Below are 21430 nucleotides of genomic sequence, written 5' to 3'. Positions count from 1 at the left end.
ATCAAATGAGAGAATGTGAATCCAAGTGTTTTCTAAACCATATAGATACTGTTTGTGGTATAGATGCTATCTGTAAAACTTTTTAATAAAATATCATCCCTATTTGGCATGTTGGAAAATGAGATTTAGGTAGGATGTCCAAGATCAAATAGTAAGCCAGCAGAACACCTGGAAGTCACATCTCCTGGATTTAAATCACTACTCTTTCTAGTATACCATGCTGCTGCGTTACATCATGTGTCTTTCCATAGTTTCAGAAATGTTCAGTCCTTTAGTTCATTGGTTCATTCATTCATCTGCTATTTAACATCGTTTTAAGAGCCTTGTATAAGCTAGAAAAAGAGCTGAAATTTTCCAGGGAAAGTGTTGACTGTAGAAAGATGAGTTGTAACTCTTTTTTTATTCTTAGACTCCTGTGGCTGGAATCCTCCAGAAATCCATAGATTATTCTGATTTTTCCTGTGCTGTCCAAAGAATTGGCTTTTATTTGTGCTATGGAGAAAGAGAGAGTAGATGAACTTGGAGAGGGAGAGCAATCCTGCTGTTCTGTAAAATGTTGCCTGACACCTTGTTTTATATTGTGTGCATGTGCATGTCTCTTGAGTGCACATGCTGTGAAAGGAAAGAGGAAGAGAGATACTGAAATGTTGATAGCAGATTGTACTAGCATCTAAAAGATGAAAATGATCTAGGCTTGGGAGATGTGAAAGCTAAGATTTTGTACATAAAGTCCAAGTGAATCTATATCAAAGAAATTTCAAATATGAATTACCCAGCTAAATGACATATATTAAACATGGGTGTGCCAGATATAGGCTTATTTTGCCATGCTGTTCAATACAGTTCTTCATTCAGGTTATATTTATTGAACAATGTGTCTTGTCATTTTTGAGATGAGATGATGCCTGGAAGAAGCAGGTTCCTCCAAAATGTTGGATTTGCCTTGTCACAGTAAAAGAAGTAAAGTTCTTAAAAATTTCTGATTTTGATATTTGCCCTTTTAGTAGGGAAAGTTTGCCAATATTTTCCTTATATTCATTGTCACTGGATACTTGTTGTATGAGTTCGTTCTCACGCTGCTGTGAAGAAATACCTGAGACTTGGTAATTTATAAAGGAAAGAGGTGTAATTGACTCACAGTTTTGCATGGCTGCGGAGACCTCAGGAAACTCACAATCATGATGGAAGGTGAGGCAGGCATGTTCTTCTTCACGTGGTGGCAGGAAAGAGAAGTGCTGAGCAAAGGGGGAAAAGCCCCTTATGAAACCATGAGATCTCATGAGAACTCACTCACTGTCATGAAAACAGCACGAGGATTACTGCTCCATGGATAACTGCTCTCATGATTCAGTTGCCTCCCACCACATGTCTCTCCTCCCTGGAGATTATGAGAAAAACAATTTAAGATCAGACTTGGGTGTGGACATAGCCAAACCATATCGCTTGCTTTCTTCAGATTTATTGGTGAACCTAAAAGTCACATGATTCTCTAACACAAAGGTGCCAATGAAATTGCCTAGTGAAAAACACAACCTTCCAGAATCTTCCATTATACAGTTGTCACCTGCAAAGACCTCTGAGAGGAGCAAGTAGAAAGTTCTGCCTTACTCTCCTCATTTCCCCCTCCAAGGCAATCACAGCCTTGCTGACTGAATTTGGAGGTGATAGTATCAGTTCTGTGATTCATCCTTGAAGTATGATACTCTTCAGATATTCCTAGGACCCAGGACACTGCTGTTTTAAGAAACATAATTTGTTTCATCACACAAAAGGTGTATTCGTAATGCTGCCACAGATAAGACATTTTGTCTGTAAGGAATTTGTCAACAAATGTATTTAACTTTCTTGTAACAGAGTGAATTTTCTTCCATTTGCTGTGGAATACACTTCTTTTTCTAATTCTATTCACTTAGCAGGTATTCTACTGAAAAAATTGTCATCATGTTGGCAATGTTTTGTAGAGGGGAAATAGATCTTGCAGCAAAGTGTAAAATTCCACTGCAGTAGATGGCCTCCATTCCCTTAGTGTATAAGTCTGCTTTTTAGCAATTAAGCAGTGCTGTGGAAGAAAGTTAAACCTTTTTGAAAACTGTACTGTATTACCACTATTACTGTGACTATCATTAGTGTGTGCACTGTTCTTAATGGCTTACATATATTATCCTGGGTTTTCCAGAAAGTACAGCTTGAGGAAAATCTCATGTACTGCCTCTTTCCTGGAGAGTTGCATCCCAGAGTAGCAGTAGTTTAGAAGAAAGGGCAGTGTGGCTGAAATGCAAGGAGCAAATACAAGGGTGTGTTATTGATGTATTTGATGACACGTCGCTGTCATCAAATGACATGTAACTGATTGCTCCCTCACCTGGGACTGTGGTAAGCTAAACACTGGCCCTCAAAGAAATATCCACATCCTAATCCCTGGAACCTGTGAATGTTACCTTATACGGCAAAGACTTTGCAGATGTCATTAAGGCTCTTGAGATGAAAGATTACCCTGGGTTTTCTGGGTGAATGCTACAGCCCAACACAAATGTCCTTGCAAGAAGGATGCAAAGCCCAGTTTGATACACAGAAGAGGAGAGGGCAGTGTGATCAAGGAGACAGAGTGATGTGGTCATAAGCCAAGCCACAGACTCCAGAGGCCAGAGTAGGCAAGGAAGGAATTCTCCCCGAGAGCCTCTGGAGGGAGCACACCCCCCGCCAATGCCTTGCTGAGCCCAGTGATACTGATTTCACACTTCTGTCCTTCAGAACTATAAGATAATACATTTCTATCGTTTTAAACCACCCAGTTAGTGGTAATTTGTTACAGCAGCTACAGGAAACTAATACAGGGACCATCCTCCCAGGGCATAAGGGACTAAATCTCAGGACAAACCAATTGGGTGGAGGGTAAGGGAGGAAGGAAAAAGAATTTGTTTGTCAGTTTCAACCTCTGATTGATTGGTAAGTGGTTTTCACCGTGGGTTATTAATCCTCCTTTATTTCCTCCTCTTACTTCTGGGTTGAGCATGGCTGTGCACTGAGCTTTGCTGGAATATCTCATGCTTCAGGGGCAACAGAGAAGCCTCAGGGTGGAAGGAGAGAAGCCAGGAAAGGTACCCAAGGAGAGGCTTTACTGGGTCATTCACTATAAAGTGTATTGTCAGGCAGCTCTGGTGACCAACTGGACAAAGGTCCTGGGCAGTGTGACAGAGTTGGCACCAGAGAGGTAGCTGGCAGGGGGTTCTGAGATAATGGTCTCCTTAGTTGGCATCACAACTCACAAAGCAGTGGGAGAGGAAGTCTTTAACAGGCTCCCATCCTACAGTCTTGAAGGATCCTGCTGCTCCTCAGGGCTGCTGTGTCTCCCACTGGAGCAAAAACCTGTCTTCCTGTATCTCTATCATTGGCTCTAGTTTTCCTTCTTTTTTTGTTTTTGAGGCAGAGTCTTGCTCTGTCACCCAGGCTGGAGTGCAGTGGTGCGATCTTGGCTCACTGCAACCTCTGCTTCCCGTGCTTAAGCGATTCTCTTGCCTCAACTTGCCTAGTAGCTAGGAATTGCCAGCACACACCACCATCCCAGGATAATTTTTCTATTTTTAGTAGAGACGGGGTTTCACCATGTTGACAAGGCTGGTCACAAACTCCTGACCTCAAGTGACCCTCCCACCTTAGCCCCCCAAAGTGCCGGGATTACAGGTGTAGCGTTCCTTCTTCATGTACGTAAAATAAAGCTCATTCTTATACATAAAAGCTCTCTCCAAATATTTGAAGATTGTTTTTATCTTTTTTTTTTAACCAGGCAATACACTCCATTTTTTTTTCAACCTGGCTTTATGGAGGAGTTTTCTTTTTGTGACTGGTGGCCACAGCAGGCCCTCCTCTGGACAGACTGCAGTTTATTTTATCCTCACCTTACAAGGCAGCTCACAGAACGCACCAGAACTTCAGGTATGGTCTGTTCAAACACAAAGGACTTTGGCTTTATGGGTATTGCTGGAGATGGATTTCATTTTATTTTATTTATTTTTGACAAACATATCATTTTTAGTTGCACTACACTTAGTGTTGATTGAAATGCTCTTGTATACTGGGATACGGATGCCTGTATAGAAGCACGCGGTTTTAAAGGAACCCAAAGAGTCCCCAAGACTCAATCTGTTTGCAAATGCTATCAATGTAGGTGAGAGACGAAAATGCCACCTCACGTCAGGGCATATCAACATTCACAGTTTTATGCTGAACTGAGGTCAGTAGGTGAGTCCCACAGTTTGGTACCAATCAGCCATGCCAGCTTGGGGAGCATTCTCAGCCAAGTCTGCCTACCGCCAACCCTTCCCCGCAAAAAGCCAGCTTCTGGGGCCGCTTCTGGAGGCAGATTTACCCAGGTGACAATGGTCTTCTAAAATACTAAAAAGGCCTGGGTGGGCAGACATTCATCATCGCTCATCTTCACACAGCCCTGCGAGGTAGGCATTAGTGTCTTCATTTTGCAGATAAAGATGTGGGCTCAGCAGGTCAGACTTTCTGTCACACCAGGTGGGAGCCAGAATTAATGCGGAGCTCAAGGGGGTGGAGGTACCTTGAATTTCTGCGGTTGGACCAAGCCTGGAACCGACCGTGCTGGAGCCCCTGAAGGAGCTGGGTAGCACACAGTTGGTACAGAATGGCTGGGCCTCTGTGTTTCTGCTCAGCCACCAGACCTCCTGGAGTCATGTATGTCAGGGAAGCAAGCTCCCGTCGTATTCTGGCCCAATCTCTGCCGTTCACAAATGTGGGAGCTTCATTGGCTTGGCATGTATTCGCCAAGTGCCTGTTGGGTTCCTTAGGCCAAGCCTAGGTCAGAATAGAAAAATAGAGGCCCTTGGTGTGGCTCATGCTGCCCATGAGTGAGTGGCAGGGGTTGGAATCAGAGGTCTTTGCGTCTCACTCCCAGTCCGGGTTCTGCGGTGGACCCACACACAGCTTGCGAGCGCCCTCTGGGCCGTCTACCCGGACCGAGGTGCTCCTTAACCCATGAGGTGGGATAATTTCGTATGAGCATCATCCACCTTCTTACCACTCAGTTTTTCTTTTCACCTCTACCTCATTCAAGCAGCTGGCCACTGCCTGCTCAGGGCTTCAGAGAGGGAAACGACTCTGGAAAATGCGTCTTCTCCTGTGTGTGACAGACTCTTTAGGATGACTCCCTCCATCCGCTCTGCAATCCCCATTCTAACTGGCATTTAGATATCCCCACTCTAACCAGCCTCCTGCTGTGGAGGCCGGAAAGGTAAAAGCTCCCCTTCCCAACCACCCTACAAATTGGGGTGCTCAGATGCCTACAGTAGCACGCCCCATGAGCTGCAGGCCACAGTCCAGTTCCTGCTCCTCCTCGCTCCCGAAGCAGGCAACGGTCAGCTCACAACTGACCTGATTGAAAGACGGAAAGAGCCTGGCTCCTTGCTTGTGTCTTTGAGCACTGTACCAGATATTTTTATGTCCTGTGATAAATATTATTGGTCAAGCTATTGTTGTTGGGGTTTCTGATATATTTGTCCATAGGAAAGCATTACCCAATACATTGTTTTGTTTTGTAACAACCCCAGTTATTAGGGGAACAAAGACCTCAGAACCCAGCTGAGTACTTGAGACCATACATCCAGTGCAGTAGGCAAGTCTATGGGGAAGTGATGGTCACGATGGTGGGATCTCACGAGAGAAGGAGCCTTGTCCTTTCTCTCCAGACACCAGGGTAAGGGCCACATGGATGGAACAAGATGGTCTCCAAGGCAGTTTGGGTAAACCAATGCCTGAGGACCAAGTTAAGGGGTTATGTGACATCTCAGAGGTTGCCTGAATAGACACATGACATGGCAGACTGATGCCACTCCCCTACCAAGTCTTAGAACTAAAGAATCCCCAGATTTAGCTATGACTTAGGGGAAGTTAAGCCCCCAAGATTGAGTTTCTGCCATTTTTAAAGACTGAGGTTTCAAAATAAAAATTAAATTATAAAAAGTTATACTTTTAAATACCAAAGTTGTGGCCCAAGATTCACACCAGCCACTACTAGGTTAGGGAGAATGCATAGAAGCACTCTGTGAAGAGTGAAATAGGTGGATGGCCTTTAAAATGCTGGGGTATGGAGGGTCTGCTTGCCTTCCACACTTGCACAGGGTCTCAGTGCAGAGCTGAGGCCATTGGGGCTGGGTGATGGGGCGCAGCTGCTGGGTTCACATTTTCAGGGTGTCGGCTGACCTCCATTCTTAGCCCCCATTCTCTCTGGCAATCTATGAGGCATACGTCTGCCCTGGGACTGGTTTACTCTGCAGGTGGATTCTGGAGGAGTGGTGGTGGAAAGGGATTCTGGAAGGTGGTGGGGCAGGGAGAGGACACTTGTCTGTCTGTGGCACTCGTGGAAATGTTGCTGAACACTGCTGAGATGGAGGGGGAACTGGGCTAATCAGTTTTTATTTTGGAGATGATTATAATTAAGCCAAATCATTTCCTGCCTTCTTTCAGCCCATCACTTCTCCGATTTTTCATTCGATTAAATTCAATTCCTTTGAGCGGCTACATGGTGGTTACCTGGTACTCTCAGCACTGACTGCCTTTGAATGCATCTTAAAAACCCAGTAACTGTGTGATTTTGAGTCATTTTATGTCTCTTTGTGTTGTCTGGAAAATGGAGGGAATAATAGGACTTGCCTCACAAGGTCATGTGAAGGGTAAAGCCCTGGACAGGTCTGGCTCATAGCAGGCAGTCAGCTAATGCACAGGCAGTCAGCATCACATGGGCCACTGGGTGTGCTGGTGCCCTAAGGTCCCCTAGCCAACCCTATTGTTCCCTGGAGACAGCGGCCATCAGCCTCACTCTGACTGAGCTACAGAGCGAGGCACACACCTAACCCTTTTTTATTTTTTGCACACGAGCAGCAGGCAACAAGTGCATTTTATGGCTTTACCTAGATGGCCTTGTAATTGAATAGCCTCACTCTGCATTTGGTTTGAGAGGAGCACGTTTGTCCAATTCACTTCCTTTATACTTCCTTGAAAGGTAGTTTCTCCTTACTGACTCCCCGCAGAAGGGAACCCTTGCTCCACCCTAGCAGGGGCTTCCAAAAATCGGCTAATTGTGTTGCAAGGCTAAATTCCCCATTAGGGATTTGCATAAAGTTGGAACAAAGCTCTTAACATAAAATCCCAAATCGCATCATTTATTTCCTTTGTTAAAGTCTAATAGTTTAGCTATTGATGATGATGATGATCACAGCAGCAGATCCCGCTCCAGCTCCCACCCCAGGAAAGGATTCTCGATGACAGCTGGTTTCACTCCATTGCTCAGAAGAGACCTATTCCGATGAGCTCCCACCCTTCATTCATTATGCTGCAATCATATTGGTAGCAGACAGAGATGAATGCTGTGTACTTATCTGATTAAACTGCCTGTTGTTTTAAATCTATTTTTGCGGAGACTTTTTCCTGTGATAGACATCCAATGACATAACACATTAAAAATTATATCTGTATCAGTGGCTTCCACTATTATATATATGTGGTGTGTATGTGTGTGTGCATGCATGCTCTTGTGTGCTAAATCACTGGTTCCTAGTTATGATCAATATATATCCAAAATTATGAAATAATTGCAGCTTTTAAAAGGCAAGTTTGGATACATATATATATATAAAATATATATATATATATAAAATATATATATATTTGGTTGTATATATATTTGTTTCAAAATTATGAAATAATTTTTAAAAAGGCAAGGTTGTATATATATATATTATTGATCAGTTAAAACAAAACAGGAACAATTATGTAAAACATCAAATATGCAAATTACATGAAAAGGAAAAAGTACAAGAAAACACTGTATCTGGCCAGGCATGATGGTGCACACCTATAATCCCAACTCTTTGGGAGGCCAAGGTGGGTGGATCACCTGAGGTCAGGAGTTCACAACCAGCCTGACTTACATGGTGGACCCTGTCTCTATTAAATACAAAAAAATCGGCTGGGCATGGTGGCGTATGCCTGTGATCTGAGCTACTTGGGAGGCTGAGATAGGAGAATCACTTGTACCTGGAAGGCAGAGGTTGCAAGTGAGCCGAGATGGCGCCATTGCACTCCAGCCTGGGCAACAAGAGCAAAACTCAGTCTCAAAAACAAACAATCAAACAAAACAAAAAAAGCACTGTATCCACCGAAGCCTTTCCACCTGAATGACAAGACTTTCCATTGTTGTGGGCAATTGACGGGCCTCACTTCCAGGCCATTTTCCTCCTAGTTTTGCTGCTTCTTTTCAGCAGGGCCTGGGGGACAGGATTGCAGATGTCTCAGTCCTTACCCACTGCTGTCATTAGAACCTTCATTAATCTTTGAGTTCCTTGCCCCCACTTTGCCAAAAGAATAATGCCTCCCCCAGAATTACACAAAAATCAATGGCAAAGTTAATTGAAATCTGGATCTCTTAATGTTTTTCTCTTCCTTAGGTGATTGCTTGATTTCTGAAAAGTGAGGTTGAACTCAAAGGACGGCTTTAATTGAGGGTGAGTGAATTGGTAAGAGAGAGAAAGGAGAGGTAGATAATTTTCCAAGTGACTGAAAGATAGTGTTTACATTTAGGATTCCATTTCCTTTCAAGTTTTACATCAGGGGATGAAGGAATTTGAGCAGACGGGAAGAATGACCAGGGCATTTTCACAGCAGAGCTCCATGCCCTATTATCTCCTTAAAGGGCTGAAAGGCTTTGAAGGAACTGGACCTCATCCCTTTCCTTCCAGGAGGCCAGAGAGAGTAGGACAGAAGAGGGGACAACATGGCAGAGGAACTGCCCATTAGAAGGTAGCCAGCTTCTTGATATGAATACTTTCCTATCCTTTTGGTGATTGAGGGACTCATAATGCAGGCATGGGCCTTTCTTTGGCTTAATATTCACAATATGTTTTCTATTTAGAGAAGTTTATAGCATGGAAAGTAAACTATATTTCACCAGATTCTTACATCCATGTGTTCAGGCAAATGAGAAAGATATTTTGCTCTCTGCTTAAAGAGGAAGAAACGGACACTCCTGCAGATTGTAGTTAGTTCAAGGCAACCCAACCAGTGATATGGGTGTGGAGGTACAGGTCTTCAGGCTTTAAGGGGAAGAGAAATGGGGCGAGGAATTTACCTTGATGGAACTCCTGACAGCGGAGTGTGCAGGTCTCATCTTCAGCCAGTGGGGACCCACCCTTAGTCCCTACAGTGCAGTCCCCTCACTGACTGCCATTTAGGCCACTGGGTGCTGCCATTCAGCACCCTCGTTCCGACTTCCATTGGTATCTGCAGCTTCCAAAATATTCATATCAACAGCTCTGAAAGTCATCTGGTCAAGCTTTACAAGAGAAGAAAACTTATCCTCCGATTCCCGAAGCCCTGAAGTCAGGGATTTGATTACGCTTATCATGATCTCAGCTTCCACTGCTCCAAATGTGATTAGTTTTGTAATTAGTTAATGTCATTACCTGTCATCAAATCCAGACAATGTTGGTCTCTAAAACCTCTCCTGGCAGAAAATCCTGCCGCCTGTCATCTTTCTCCTGTTGAACACAGTTTCTTTAATAATCCTGGCAACGATCCCTCATTCTTAGACCACAGGTTTGAAAAGTAGGGAGAAAGATGTATTTCTTGTATTTTTTGAAAAGGCAATTTAAAATACCTCAGTCTCAAAATGTTTCTTCACTCCAAGCAAAGCATAAATATAATCTTTTCAGCAAATTTGGTACCCCATTATACTTTCCTTCTTATATATCTTGGCTATATTGCTTTGGGCAGAATGGCCAAAATAAGACCCAGTATACCATAGGGAAACATTCCATTAAGAAAATATTTTCTTTATTAAAAAACACTGCTTGTCTCTTATTACTTAATTCCTGTTAAATATTGGGCAAACAGTTTTCTTCTTTGCTTCTCTTCAGTCTTTCAGCAAGTACTCACAGCTTGCAGATACTTGGAACACAGCAGGGGATGAAACTAGCTAAATTGCTGTCCTCCAGAATCTTACTTTCTAATAGGGGAAGGTAGTCAATGAACATCTAAAAGTAAAGTACACGGCAAGTGGGTGGGCCATTTTCCATTGCCTCCCTGTACCTTCTTGATACCCTTTTCTGCCCTGCTTTGTAGAGAACCCTGTGGGGCATGGATCATTAAAGAGGGCATCAATCATTTTCTTGCCCTTCAGAATCCAACTGAGTCAGCAATCTGAGACTGAAGAGCACAGCAGTGAGCTCAGCATCCCGATGCCTCTATCCTTCCTGATGGCCCGAGGGTGACACAATGGCCTTCTTTTTGGGAGGGACTCAGCCCAATTCTCCAATATTGAGAATCAGTCCTCCCCAATGTTGGGAATTAGTCCTCCCTAAGGGTGGGAATCAGTCCTCCCTAATGTTGGAAATTAGCTCTTCTCAAACATTGTGTATCAGTCCTCCCCAGTGCTGAGAGTCAGATCTCCCTAAAGGTGGGAATCAGTCCTCCATGATGGTGAGAATCAGTTTTCCCTAATTGTGGGAATCAGCTCTCCCCAGTGGTGGGAATCATTCCTCCTAACAGTGGGAATCAGCCCTACCTAGTGATAAAAATCAGCTCTCCCCAATGGAGGGAATGAGTCTTCCACAGTTGAGGGAGTCAACATTCCTGAATGGTCAGAGGCAGTTTTTCTTAATGGTGGGAACTGGCACTTCCTAATGGTGGATATTTGCCCTCCCCAAAGGTGGGAACCAGCCCTTCCCAGTGGAAGAAGTCAGCCCTCTCCAGCTGTGGAGAAGTACCATTGGGAAGGACCAGTTCCTTTCAGTCTCCATGATGGAGGGAATTGGCCCTTCCCAGTGGCACTTCAGGCTTATGAGTGATAACTGCTCACCACCGTTTTGGTGTTCCTAACCCTCACTCTACCTCTTCGTTAGTGTCACCCCAGTTTACCATTTGAATTAGCCATCTGTTTCCCACAGGAATGCTGACAACCACAGTAGCTTAGATGGTGATAAATGCTATGGAAAAGTGTCATTTCTTCCCTGCCCCCTAGTTCTGCAGTAATATTACTTGTTCTTACCTGCCACATTTGGACTAAGTGTCATCTAGCATCAGGTTGCATTGCTGTCCTGTGGTTCAATTACTTGCTGATAAGCCACATAAATTCAGTCACTATCATTGTACATTCTAAAGCAAGAGAACCCCGAAGGCAGCAACCATGTTCTGTGATGTCTGGTGAATCCTCAGCTCCTCATGTAGTGTGAGGGGATATAAAGACCTATTTATCCACAGCCCAGTTCAACAAACTCCCAGCAGTCCACACAAGATGGTGTCCCAGCACCTTAACGTGTTTCCTGAGACCATTCCCACCCAGCTCTGCCTCCTGCCCCTGCCAGCCCAGCCGTTGCTCTGTGCTCACGGGGCCACTTGTACACCTAGTGGTGTACCTTGTGCTCTTATTTGGCTGTGAGTAAAGACCCAGTTCAAGTGTCCTCTTCCCTGAAGCCTTCATTGGTTTCATCATTTCAAAGAAGTGGGGGGGGGGCTTTCCCTTCAGCTTTGGGAAACACACATTTGTACATCACCAGGCTGCCTCGGTTGACTCGTGCCTTTTTGGTTTCTAAGTAACTTTTAAAGATTCCTGGGCTTTTTCCCTGTCCAGTTCACACTGGCCTGAATTGGCTAGGTAAGCCAAACCCAGTATTTCCTTTGTCTGCATTTAAGCTTATTGCTTAGCTTTGGGGAGTGAACCTGGGCTCAGAGCTCTGCAGTTCAGGTACCTCCTCTTTTTGAAAATACGTTCCAAGGATTCAGATGGTCTGGAGCTTGGTCCGTGTTTGCGGGTGGTATATAGACTTATCAGTTTCCTTCTGGAGCCCCCAGATGGATGCCATCCGGTCAAGGAGCTTTGCTCCTCTGTTCAAGTTTTTCAGGTTACTCCATTACTTCCCCCCTAGAGACTTCAATCTGTGTTAAGGCCACACTAGAATTTCCTGAGCAAAAAGCCCTTGAAATGTGAAATTCCTCACTTCTCTTGATGATAAAAGTGATGCAGAAAGAAAAAATAACTGTTTTCGTTACCTGATGGTACTTATTAGTTAGCTCCCCTCAGAAGCAGCACTGAGAAATTTCACGTGCATTTCAGTTATACTCTGGGGGAATTTGTCAACATATGCCACTGAGTGGACACCACAAATGTGTACATTGTTTTCATCTGTAATGGATGAAATAAAGATAATATTCGCCATTTAACCATGCACTTAAGAATCATTCAGTGTCCTGTTTAAGTTGAAAATTCTCAATGTATAGCAGCCTATTTAAAAAAAAAAAAAAAAAGAAAACACACCAGTCTGGCTAAAAAATATCCTCAGGAAACCAGCCTGGAAGAACAGAGGGTGAAACATGAATGAGCTATTTAACTTTTCTTGGAAAATGGCATAATTCTCAGAGGAATGAAAGGCCAAGCATTCCCCAGATTTTTGTCAGACACATGTGCCAGTCCACAAAGTGCTGGAACCCCAAACAGAGAACCTGGATGGATTTCAACTTCAGTAATTCAGGTGTTTGTGGCATAGAATAAACACCACCCGGAAGGCAGTATCATGAGTTACCAGAAGTTCCCGTGTGTAACATAATTTTAGGCAACATTTTCAGCTTCTTCTACCCAGGGATAGTAAGTTAGTCATTCAGTTCAGATAAGCAGCAGATTTAACTATTTAAAAAAAGAAATCTGGAATCAACCAATGTTTGGAACTGATCTGCTGAATTAATTTGTTTCTCTAGGATCATGTACACCTAACTTTAATTTGCTGATGTCTCCATTTCAATAACTCAACGAAGTGCCTGTTGAGTGGATACAATGTAGCCCCCATTGTGTTAGATGCTAGGAGCTACCAGAACCCACCACCATGGTTCCTTCTACTTTCACAGAGTGTGCAGTCTTAGCAATGAGGTAAATACTTATGAAACAATCAGCGGCTAGCCCAAGACATTGCAAAAAATGTGAACACTTATGGGACAGGAACTGAGTAGAGAGAGAGACAAGGACTACTGGACTACTTCAGAGAAGACTTTAGGCAACAGGACAATTTAATATAGTGCAGAGGAATTTGATTAGTTTGAGGAAGAGAGATAGTTTACCAGGCTGGGAATTGGCAAAAGAAAAGCCACTAATTGTAAGAAAATATGTATCTGTCAGGTGTTTCTATTTACTTATTCATTTATTTAGAGACAGGGTCTCACTCTGTTACCCAGGCTGGAGTGCAGCAGAGTGATCGCAACTCACTGCAGTCTCAACCTCCTGGGCTCAAGCAATCTTCCCACCTCAGCCTCCTGCCCAAATAGCTAGGACCACAGTTTTGAGCCACCTCACCCAAAAATGTTTTTATTTTTATTTTTTGTAGAGATAAGGGTCTCACTATGTTGCCGAGGCTGGTCTTGAACTCTTGTCCTCAAGCAATTCTCCTACCTTGGCCTCCCAAAATGCTGGGATTCCAGGCATGAGTCACCAAGCCTGGCCTTGTATTTCTTTTTTTAAAAAACAAAGAACTTTACATGCATTCATGGATTTGCATTTTAAGAATCATATGACAAAGGTATTTTGGCTCCCATTTTGGAAGTGAGCAGACTGAGTCGAGGATGTTCAGTAATCTGCTGAAGATCACCCGGAAGGAAGCCACTGAGCTGGGATTGCTTTGGGGATACAGACGAGGCCTGCCTATCTATTTCCTTCCCTACAAATGAAAATACTGGCACTCTGGACAATTGCATTTTGCATGTTCTTCTGACACAGTGTGTGAAGAACTGACTGGGAGAATTTAGGCGCTAAGACAAAAATGCTTCTGGATATTTTCCAAGTTTCAAGCTAAGAGAGGAAGGGAAGGGCTGAGTATGTTGGAGTCTCAGTATTCACAGTGGCTGCAGCCATTTACCACCTTAAGTTGTGTTGCCTTTCTAGCTCCCATGAGCTCTGCAGTGTGGAAGAGGGATCTGGGGTAGGACGTCTTCCTTGTCCAATTAAGGACAGAATCTATGCATAGGCTCCTCTACTCCAGGGCAGGTCACGTAATGTTTTATACTCAGAGAGAAGTCTAGGAACATGTGGCAGATGGCTAGTTTCCTCCAAATCCATCTTTCCTTTCTTCCTGGGTATGAAGCCATTCAGCTAGAGACTATACTTCCCGGCCTCCCTTGCAGGCTATGAGACTGAATTACTGCTTTTGAAATGGGAGCATAGGCGATATGTACAACTCTGGTTTCCCGTCTTAAATGGAAGTCGCTCTTCTTGGATGTGCTGTCTTTCTCCCCTCCAATAGGTGGGCACCTGAAGTGCTGGTAATCCCATTCCACCAAGCAGATGAGTACTGCCCTGCAGGGCAGAGGAGCAACTGAGAAATAATCTAGACCTTTTAATTATTATGTGTGACAGAGCACCCTGCCAGCCTAAACCAACCAACTCCACAATACATGTGAAAAAAAAAATCAATTCAAGCTGGGCATGGTGGCTCACGCCTGTAATCCCAGCACTTTGGGAGGCTGAGGCGGGTGGGTCACTTGAGGCCAGGAGATCAAGACCACCCTGGCTAACATGGTGAAACCTCATTTCTACTAAAAATACAAAAATTAGCTGGGTGTGGTGGTGGGCTCCTGTAATCCCAGCTACTCAGGAGGTTGAGGCAGGAGAATGGCTTGAAGCTGGGAGGTGGAGGTTGCAGTGAGACGAGATTGCGCTATATTGTACTTCAGCCTGGGTAACGGAGCAAGACTCTGTCTCAGAAAAGAAAGAAAAAAAAAAAAAAAGAAAAAGAAAAAGAGAAATCAATTTGACCTATGAGCTGCTCTATTTTGGGGATCTTTTTAATATAAGTGCTGAGGTTTGACCCTGAATAATGCAGAATAGTTCCAGGCTAGGAAGTAGAACATTGATTTCAAGTCAACATTTTGTCTTCTTTCCCACTTTCCTTCCACAAATATTTATGGTGCATTGACTCTGTACCAGGCAGTATGCTAGTTGCCCGTGATGGTAAACAGAAAAGCCATGGTTCCTCTCTCGTGAAGCCTACTTTCTAGTAAGAAGAGGCAGACAAAAACAAGTAGGCAGACATAAAGTTACAACACCTATGGACTGGAATATGTGTTGCAAAGGACAAAATCTTGGGTCTGGGATAGATATGAACGGGGGAGAAGGCTACTTTAGATAGCACAGTCAGGGCAAGACCCTGTGAAGAGGTGGTATTTTAGTTGAGCCCTAACAGAAGAAAGAAGCCAGGGATGCCAGAAGTGGGAGTACACCAGTCCAAGAAGAGGGGAGCATGTGCAAAGGCCCTGGGGCAAAGAAGAAGTTGAACACAAGGAACTGAACACAAGAATGAAGAAGGGAGAGAAGCCCCACAGAAGACTGGCAATGGGGATGGGAGCCAGTTTTTAGTTTTACCGTCAGAGCATCAGGAAACTCCCTGGTGGAGGAGCTTTAAGCCAGCGATGGAGGTGGGAGGTGGGATAATTCACTTAAGTATTTTAGGATAACTTTCACTGCTTGCTGAAGAAAGGACAGAGAAAAGGTAAGAGATTCTATGATTGTCACAGGCCATAGTGGTCCTGACAGTGGAGGTTGGAAAAGGTTTTAAGACAAATCACAGAAAATGTTTTCCTAATTGCATAATAATATTTGAAAGCAATTTAAGTTTTTTAAAAACAATGTAAGCCAATTTTTTTATTAGAGTTAAGTTGGAAGAGGGTTTCTGAACCAAGATGCTGCCCTAATTCCAAACAGGCTGGGAATCGCTGGTTTAGAGGTTAGTGGTGCTGTCATCTTGTCAGCATTTGTAGTTTTTGGTTGTGGGAGAGGCTGTTGAAAAGGACATCTCCCCCGAGGCACTGGGCACTGCTCTTTCTGGGGCTTGTAAGAGTTGTTGCCATGGGGCTTTAGAAAGCTTGTGAGTGGCCTGGTGTTTGGAATTTCTGCACTTCATTTAGAGAAAGCAAAGAAGGAATTGGAAATATTTTAATTTCAAATTAAATATTTAAATGTAATTTGAATATATACTTAATTATAACTTACATAGACATTTAAATGAAATATATTTAAATATTTTAATTATAAAGTAAACCTTCCCAGATCATTAAAGCTGCCTCTGTTTTTCAAGCCAGTGAGGTCCATGTGTAAAAACCACCATTCCTTCATTTATTAATTGCTAATAGGGATTTGCTTCTTAAAGAGCAAGATCCTGACTCTTTTTGGCATGACTATTGACAGGGAAGGAAATCACACAGTTCCCGGATTTGCGGAGCTTGATGCAGTTAGTATTGGAGTTTTGTTTCTTTACTGCCCTTAGAAATAGGAAATTGATTTTTTAATCTTTTTTTTTTTTTTCTTTTTTGGTCAGAGAAGTGACACCCGGGTCTGAACAGTTCCAAGTTAAATCTATTTCGAGACTTGCTTTTGTTGGGTTAGGTTTTTGCATATCTAAGAAATCTGACAAGAAAAGAAGTCCAAGTTTCTGCGTTTGCACATCAGGAAATGGTTAGTGTGCCCCAGTCTCGCCTTACAGACCTGCTGAGGAGGAAAACCTTTTCTCTTCCCTCCCCCCCAACTCCCCGCCCTGTCCCTCCTTTCTATCTCTTGCCTGCCCCAAAGGCTTCTCTGAGGGAATGGGCCGGGGAATCCGGGCATGCTTGACCGCCCCAGGAGAATGGCCCTGCCGTCAGCTCAGCTGTGCTCTGCTCCCTTCGCTGAGAATGGGGACTCTCCTGGGGGCAGGAGGAGGGAAGAGGGCAGCGAGGAATCACACATGGCTGGGTTTCCTATGGCAAGGTTCCCTTATTTGTGCTTTCTTCCTCTGTTCCAAAAAAAGCCCCTGGAAGAGGCCTGGGGAGCTAGATCAAATGTACTGGCTCCGAGCCAACGCTTGACTTCTCCGGCTAGGAACTCCACGTTCTCAAGTCCTCATTTCTGTCCCGTTGAAACTGATAGGGAAGGTTAATGAGATTAACATGGCAAAACACTGCGCGCTTCTGAGAAGGAAGGGGCCAGATACGTGCTGTCCACGGGGAAACTACGGGCCAGTCCACTCCAGTTTGGGACGTTTTTTCGAGCTCTCTTCTAGTTAAACTTGATTTTTTTTTTTTTTTTTTTGGCAATTCCAAAGTAAGATGTATTCAGGGCTAGTCGGAGGAAGTCTCACCAATGGCTACCCAGTGAATTCCTGCTGACCAGTGAATGAATGAGGGTCCTATTTTATTTTGCCTCTGACCTTTTCACCAGCTTAGCCCAACCCATGCCAATCTTTCAGATACACAGTGATAAATAATTTCTAGTGTATGTATCTTCATTCTGAAACGAGGTTGGATGTCTGATGAAATGTGGTAAAACAAAATTAGGGACAGAAACCAAGTACTTTATCAAGCAGAAAGATGAAATAGCTCTTGGGCTAAAGATTTTCTGAATAGAAGATTCCTGAGAAAAGTGGAGAAGATAGGAATTGTGTATGTGTACGTGCATATTTGTGTTTATGAGTATTTTATAAAATGAAATATAAGTGGAAAGAGGAAAAGGAGGAAGAAGTTTTGGGAAATCTATAAAATCGCCACAATTTATGAGAGTTTAAAAGCCAATTTCTTTTTAAGGGGCAAATTCCTAATTTCCCACATAAAAGTATGGGAATTGAATGGTAAATCCTTCTCTGCTGACAAGACCCCTGAAAAGAAGCATGAAAAAGAGTTACTGTTCCGTTTCCATTCATGTCTCTTGAAAGCCCGTGGATGTGACACTGCGCTGGAACACACAACCCTGGGTTTCAAAGCTGCCCGGATGACTTTTCAGAAATGATCTATTGTGGCGCTTTGTTTTGTCCGGGTCGCCCTCGTTTTGTTCTGCTCGGCTGTATCACTCTTCTGCTGCTGCCATTAATCCACCCTGTCTACTCCTCCCTATTCAGAAGCACATTTTACCCCTCACCCTGCACAGAGAGCCCAGGGATGAAATGGCTGAAAGACTCAGCATCACTACCGAGAGAGGGACGGAGGGAGAGAGACAGAAGAGGAAGGCAGGTGGCGGGGGGGGGGGGCGGTTGCTGGGTGCACAGGCTCACCTTGCTGGTGAGGGTGTTTAAGAAGAAAAGGATAGCAGGGAGAGGGAGGGGGACAGCCATCTCAGATGGGCTTTCTCCATCTGTTGGGAGCCTGGGCAAGTGGGAAAGAAGTCTTTTTCGAACGCTTTAGTTGTATGGCTGGGCTGCTTGGCAGGGCACTGGAAATGGTGAACTTGGGCAGCCTGCAAATGAGACCACTCACTTTTCAGTTTTGATTTGATTCACTCACTTGTAGTTAGGTAAATACAGGATCTATGTGGCTCAAGGATTGTCAGACTGGGGTAAGGGGCCAAAGATACAGTGATGATGAAAAAAAGAAAATTAAATTAGAAATCTTTCGGTAAGTAACTCAAATTTAGTTCACTTTCTTCTGTTCTCTTGGAAATATCATTCTCTTAAGTTATATTCTACATAGGGAATTTTTTTTTATCCACCTACCCTCTATGCTACCGATTGCCTGCTTTTAATGGTGCAAAGGGTTGGTCCAAAGGTCCCAGAGGATCCTGTGATATTCCAGGTTGTAAAGTGGTAACAAACGTTCCCCAAATATCAGTAACTTCATATACCAAAGTCTGTCACTCTCACTCCATGTCCAGTAAGGGGCAGCAGGGGCTTGGAGCAAGGGAGGATCACTCTCTACGTATGCATAGATGATCTCCAAGAAGAGGGGACCTCTCGAGGCTCTCACACTGCTCATCATATCACTGGCTCTGGAGATACTTCCTCTTAAAACTAAGCCAGTAACTACACCTGCACTCAGGCTCAGTTTCTGATAACCAGGAGAAAGACAACAAGTAGCCCTCCACCAGTGCAGACACTGCGTAGCTTCTCAGGGATTCCCAGGGAGGTGACTAAGAAACAGACGAGTGAAATACTTTCAAGACTTTAGCTGAATAATAGAAAGCCTGTCTTACTTAATTGGCTGGATTCTTATTGCAAGACATATCTGAGATGAACATTTCAGATAAAAGTTGGACCAAGGTTCAGGAATGAAACATTTTGAACACGATAGGATCAGCCCCAGCCTCCACTCTCAAGTGAACTGTGTGGTTCAGGTAAATTACCTAAACCACTGGGCCTCCATTTAATCACCCAGATAGTGAATCTGTAGGCCTCAGAGTCACTGGGGGCACTTGGGAAAGCATCCCTGTGGGACTTCACCTGCAGAGTTGCTGATTCAGGAGGCCTGGGGTGGGGCCGGGGACTTTGCCTTTCTACCCAGTGCCCAGGTACTGCTGAGGCTGCTGGTCCAGGAACCACACGTTGCAATGGTTTCTGGATGAGCCCAATCTAGATAGAAAACCCAATTTTTCCTATAGGAGGAAGAGGTAGAATTTGTTGATAAGTTGACAAATAGCTACAGTAAAGTTTTCATGTTGAAATTTGACTGGAAAATAATTCACTGGAGTGTCACTAACCCTTAACATTTTTTTTGAGAGCGCATTTGCATGTTGGGTTGACATATACAGTTTAAAGACACATCTCAATTACATGATGTGGTCTGGACAGCTGCCCTTGTGGGGACAGAGGCTGCCACTAAACTCTGAGCAATTACTTAAAATTAGACTTGTTAAATTTGTTTAGGGTGACCAGGCAGGTACATACATTGACCTAATATCACTCTTCCTGGAGAGACGTTGTAATGATTTTGTATATCAGCCAGAGTATTTAAATACTAATGCCGCCTTCATGCCATCATCACCATTCTAGTCAGATGTCATTTTTAGAAGCCCTTGGGGATTTGTATCCCTTAATTATTCTTCAATACCCAAACCAGGCATTCTTTAATTGGTGTAAATTGAACAGTGTTCCAATGCAAACAAGGAGAGGGTACATTGATCAATGATTCTGTGCATGTCTGTTGGAAAGTCATTGCCGTTAGATCAAGTAACAAATCCTTAAACCCTTTTGCTTCAGTGGAAACATCAGCTAGTGGGGCTGAGAAATGCTCTTTCTACTTAAGTCATCACTATTGGGAAGCAGTGGGTTGTGATAACAAAAATCTCAGCTTTTGAGGAAAAGGTTAAAAAATCCATCATAAAAATACCCTCCCTCCCAATGTCAGAAACCGCATTCAGAAGGCTTTTATGAGAGTTCAACTAGAAACAAAGTGTTTCTATCCTCTGGCAGTTCGGCTCCTTTGTCTCTCTCTCTGAATTGGAAAGAACATAAAAAATTTTGTTAGCTTGTCAAGCCATTCTTTCCCGCAAATATTTTTTGTTCTTCATAGTGTGTGCTCCATCTAAATCACACAGCCTAGTTGTGGGCGGGTAACATGAAACAGGTGTTCTCTCCTACTTCTAAAACAACTGAGAAGAATCGAGACACTGTACTTAAGAAGCCCAGGAAACATCCATCTTATAACTGTGCCATGCGTACTTTCCACTCTTGCCTCTTTCTATCGACTTTATGAAATTGATTATTTATTATTGGAGTGGGAAGAAAAGGAAGTGACTGGCCTGTCACACACCCCTGGCCCCCATCTGCCTGTCTGTCCCTTCAAGGCCCAGACAACTGTGCTCTGGCACTACCCGAGGGGTAGTGGGTGGGTGTGTTCCCTTTAAATCTCTCTGGTTTTTGACAAAGTGTGCTGGTTCTTGGGGAGGAATCTTTCAAGTTGATTTAAGTCTGAGTTTTGAAGCTGTGCAGTGCAGAATACTTAAAATGAGTAGAGAGGAGGCGGAACGGAGTTGTCGGCTTCCTTAACAATCTGTTCAATTGCTGAGACTTAAAGGGGCGCTTTTGGTGGGGAAGCTTGTCTTAACACATTGGGCTATAATTTATACACATTCTGAATCAGTGGATATTGCTTAGTTTTCAATAATCCAGCCAAGCGTTTTGAAGGCCTGGGGTGAACCTTAGAAAGTATGTCTTAGCCTCTGGGGTCCAGCCCAGCTGGAGGAATGCAGGCAGAATGATTCTCGGTGGTCATCTTCCTGTGCCGCTGTGAGTTTCAGGGGCTGGAATGCCCTCCTTCACGTCACAGCACATTCATGATGGGAAGCCAAGGGGGATCAGTATTTTTTAAATCAGGGGCTGGGTGTGGTGGCTCATGCCTGTAATCCCAACCCTTTGGGAGGCTGAGGCACGTGGATCACCTGAGGTCGGGAGTTGGAGACCAGTCTGGCCAACGCGGTGAAACTCTGTCTCTACTAAAAATACAAAAATTAGCCAGGCGAGGTGGCACATGCCTATAGTCCCAGCTACTTGGGAGGCTAAGGCAAGAGAATTACTTGAACTTGGGAGGTGGAGGTCACAGTGAGCTGAGATTGCGCCACTGCACTCCAGCCTGGGCAACAGGACAAGACTCCATCAAAGAAAGAAAGAAAGACAGAAAGAAGAAAGAAAGAAAGAAAGAA

General features: G+C 43.9%; 1 protein-coding gene across 1 annotated transcript in view; it reads left to right on the top strand.

Moving 5' to 3' along the window:
* Positions 1 to 21430, top strand: part of LOC108312919 — a 102292-nt gene that overhangs the window by 38058 nt on the left and 42804 nt on the right. The window lies entirely within an intron of this gene.

Source organism: Cebus imitator, unplaced genomic scaffold (assembly GCF_001604975.1).
Source record: "Cebus imitator isolate Cc_AM_T3 unplaced genomic scaffold, Cebus_imitator-1.0 Scaffold131, whole genome shotgun sequence".
Lineage (NCBI taxonomy): Eukaryota > Metazoa > Chordata > Mammalia > Primates > Cebidae > Cebus > Cebus imitator.
Note: the sequence above shows the minus strand (reverse complement) of the source record. Positions and strands in the feature narration are given on the sequence as shown.